Genomic DNA, 4,353 nt, shown 5'->3' with positions numbered 1-4,353 from the left:
AAGAATAAACAGTCCAATTCTAGCTTGGGGAGGTTTGGTTTGAGGAACTACAAGAATAAACAGTCCAATTGTAGCTTGGGGAGGTTTGGCTTGAGAAACTACAAGAATAAACAGTCCAATTCTAGCTTGGGGTGGTTTGGTTTGAGGAACTACAAGAATTACTACTTTTTTGTTTCAGTACGCAAGTGGATAGAAAAAAAAAAAAGACACCCATATTAAGTCGTATGAAATAGCTTGAAGATTCATAGACCACTAATGTAAGCAAAAGGCATATTAATAAATTATAATTATTTTATTCTGCTTTTGAAAACAAAGCATCTGGAAAACACTGTATTAAGTTACTTCACTAAATGCAAAATTAAATTAAAATGCAGAACAAACATTTTCATAATTATAAAAAGGTTATATGCAAGAAATTTGATTTCTAGTTCAAAGCATGTTTTTAACCAACCCACAACAACAAAGATCTTGATTTGATACATTTAACAACCATAAGCTAATGTACCACTCTTAACTGAATTTTGGTTTATGGTAACAATATGTAGATTTAGGAAATAATAAAATATGGAAATAATTTGTTTGTGCAGTCTGTTCTACAATCATTTATTCTCCAGTGCTGTTCATTTCAACAGAAAAACAAAACATTTTATCATACAATGAATAAAAAAACAGGTGTATTTAAGTGTGAGTGTAAAACACTTAAATACACCAGTTCGATTTTCGATACCTCACTACTATAAAGGCTTGGTTTGATCTGATATTTCATTGGTGGTAGTGTCCAGGGTCACTGATGAGGAGTGGAATTCTCCAAAACTAGTCTGGCTCACAGACACACACACCCAATGAAAGAATAGACCATTCCAAGCTTTTATTTGTTGTTAAACGAATGTTTAAACAACTCTATTTCAATGAATAAAGAATTTTTGGTAATCTTATAAATTGGAGAAGTTCATGGTAAAATTATCAAGAAAAAAAACATAACTATTACAAGGTATCTAAAAGTCTTCTATATAAAGTGCATTAGCAAGTTACGAGGCAAACATAGGTTGTATACATAGATATAAGGATGTTGAATCATTGTAGAAAGGTCAGAGTAGAACTACCATGATAACACTAGACTTGGAAGGGTTAATGACCGAGGATAAATTAAAATCTCTTGGGCTAAGGATGTTGAATCATTGTAGAAAGGTCAGAGTAGAGCTACCATGATAACACTAGACTTGGAAGGGTTAATGACCGAGGATAAATTAAAATCTTATGGGCTAAGGATGTTAAATCATTGTAGAAAGGTCGGAGCAGAGCTACCATGATAACACTAGACTTGGAAGGGTTAATGACCGAGGATAAATTAAAATCTCTTGGCCTTATTTCTGATGGAAAGAAACGATCTGGGAGAAATTTTAAGAGATTCTGAGTTCATAAATCCAGATGACATTTTTAAAGAGTTTCAGATGCTAGGACAAGACACAGCTTTACGATATGGAGAACTCGGATACAACTCCAGTTAAGACAGCATTACTATTCTAATATAGTAGTTAGCCTATGGAATAATTGGTCTTAAAGTTGGGTAGAAGCACCAACAATGAAGGAGCTTTAGAGATCAGATGAGCAAATTAGTGATTAAAGATGCATATAACCAAAAGCGGTTTTGTTTTATGTAATTCATAGCAAGATGGTAGTACAAAATGAAATACCTTATATAGGTCAAATGACCCTTTTTTTTATCACTCACAAATACAATTATATGCCTATAAACTTTTTATTGCAAGACATGTCCAACATCATTTTGCTAATATAAGTAGCACTGATACATATATACATGTAATGCCATCACTGAAATAACATAAAACTTTGCATCGACAGCAGTTATGAACGTACTCCGGTAAAAACAATATAATTATTCCAATTTTTGTCTAGCTTTAATAATGTTTTGTGAGCTAGATGATAATTACATTTTTTTTATAGATTTTACTAGTACTTTTTCTAGATCCAATCATTTCTTTTTATTTTGTCAGTCACACTGTAGTTTCTAGAAATCTTTTAGAACATTTTTTCAACTATTTTTTGTCCCATATTCTCACTTTTGTTAAAGTTCCGTCTAGTTTCTAGTAATGTTTGTATATGCTTTTCTTACAATATTATTATTATTATTATTATCATCAGTGGTCATATTACTTTAAAATGAACATATTTCTAGAGGTATTTACTTATACACGTGTATTTTGATCTGACTCTGACATCTATTAAACTTTTTGTGTATGTATATAACTATGGTATGGGCAATAAGTACAACTAGATACTACAATTATTAACAACTGCTGTACTAAAGTGCTAGAGAGTTAACGTTTTAGCTAAGTTAGTAGAGAACTGTCCTGATATACAAGAAAAAAATATGGTAGCGGTACACTTGCCAATATAAGAAAGGTCTAAGGTTCGAATCTGAGCAAGACTAAAAGTAAAAATATAATATCAATAAATATATAAAAACAATGTTGTTATAAAGTATGAAAACAAATAAAATAACACTTCAAAATCATACAATGTTTAATTTTAAGTAAAGCTAAAAAAAATAGGCCTACATCAACGCTGTAGCTTGTAACTGTAAATTGTAACACTAACAGCTTAAGTTAACTTGTACCGTGGTGATAACTTACTACGACAAAGAAAATATATAGAGGTGGCGCTGCTGCTGGTTTGTACAGAAACTGAGCATTAATTTCTAATTCTAAAATAATAGTTTTCGACCTGGTATGGTCTGGTGGTTGGGGAATGCGACTCACAATCTGTGGGTTGCGAGTTCGAATCTCATCACCAAACATGCTCACCCTTTCATGCGTGTGGGCGTTATAAAGTAGTGGTCAACCCTTTAGCCCAAATCTTCTAAATTAGGGATGGTTAGCACAGATAGTCCTCGCGAAGTCTTGCGCGAAATTCCAACAAACAAACAATGTAATTTTATTAATCCAATGGCTATCTACTAGTATTTAAAATCAGTCAAGTTTTTATAGTAATTTTCAAATTTTATAAAAAATCCATTAATAAAAAAATACTTTAAAATATAAAAAATCCCACTACCCAAACTTTAACCCAGAGTTCTGCCTAACCTAAACGTGAAACTTACGTAAATATTGCTGTCTGTCGAAATATATACGGGACCAATGATTAAATGTTATGGCAAGTTAAAAATTATATGAACGATAATTGATTTTATTTATGTACGTGTGTTTTTCGTTTATACGAATAATATCCCATATATATTCAAGCAAAATATACATAAATTCATTAAAACAAATATAACATACAAAGTGTGTAGTCTCTCATAGCATTTACTATCACCATACTTGTAAAGATTTTGTATCTTATTTCGTATACTAGTCATTTAATTTAATTTAATATATATATATATATATGTAATTAGTTTCAAGCGCATACGATAACCAGTAATTTTTAAAACAAGTAGACAATTTACGCAGTTGTTTTAATGAACGACTTAATTATTCGTTAATAAATTAATGAGTTATGAAAAATAGTATCTTAATTAAGTTTAAAATTAATATTTTTGTAAAGCCGCGATTTATTGCATAAAAATATATGCTTTTTAAAAATTATTTTATAAAAAACATTTTTAATTGCAGAAACTGTTCACTAATTAGCCGCGGCATCGGGGTTCATAGAATGGGTCAGAGTTTTTTATGCGGAACTTTTATCTCTTAGGTTAGTCATTTCTTGGTCGATTTGAGATCCAAAGGTAGTTTAAGACTCAAGGGATCAAGCCCTTTCGATTGGTGTATTTGACCATGTCCGAGGTCTGATAGATTAGCTTACTCTAATCCTGCCTAAAAGAATTTCAAGTGTCGAGGGTATAGAGGATTCTCTTTTTTTCGTTTCTAAGCGATATTTTATTTTATCATTAATACTTTGTGCAAAACATTTGGTTCGACGATCTTCTTAACTGATTTGAGTAACTTGAAAACATATTTGTTAATTATTAATATTTGATAAGGTACAGAATTCATAAGTCTACACGTATGAGCTTGGTAAAATTTAAAGAACAAATTCTTACATCTCAGAAGAAAGGATCTGGAATTTTTGATTAACGTTATATTTCAATGGGAAATGCTTTCGTACCCACTAGATGGGACTAGCTGTATATATTATATGGAGCTCACTTTATACGAGCGTAAGTGTGTGTGTCTTGCAGCTAGTGCTATCTAGTGGGTAAGAAGGCATTTACCATTAATTAAAATGTAGCATTAACCAAAATTTCTAAATCGCTTCCTATACATATAACAGTTTACATATTAAGTTCTTACACTTAGTAATACCTTCTTGTCAATTTTTATTATTGTGTTT

The 4,353-nt window shown here is 30.9% G+C and overlaps 1 protein-coding gene across 1 annotated transcript in view; it reads right to left on the bottom strand.

Annotated features, from left to right (window-relative positions):
• The window catches only part of LOC106468462 (U11/U12 small nuclear ribonucleoprotein 25 kDa protein-like), a 9,973-nt gene extending 7,375 nt beyond the window's left edge, over positions 1-2,598 (bottom strand). Inside the window, exon 1 of the mRNA XM_013928888.2 lies at positions 2,580-2,598. The gene's annotated coding sequence lies outside the window, so the exon portion shown is untranslated. The remainder of the gene's footprint in view (positions 1-2,579) is intronic.
• Between the last annotated feature and the right edge of the window lie 1,755 nt (positions 2,599-4,353).

This window comes from Limulus polyphemus, unplaced genomic scaffold, assembly GCF_000517525.1.
Source record: "Limulus polyphemus unplaced genomic scaffold, Limulus_polyphemus-2.1.2 Scaffold3013, whole genome shotgun sequence".
In the NCBI taxonomy this organism is placed as follows: domain Eukaryota; kingdom Metazoa; phylum Arthropoda; class Merostomata; order Xiphosura; family Limulidae; genus Limulus; species Limulus polyphemus.
This window is presented reverse-complemented; position numbering and strand designations above follow the sequence as displayed.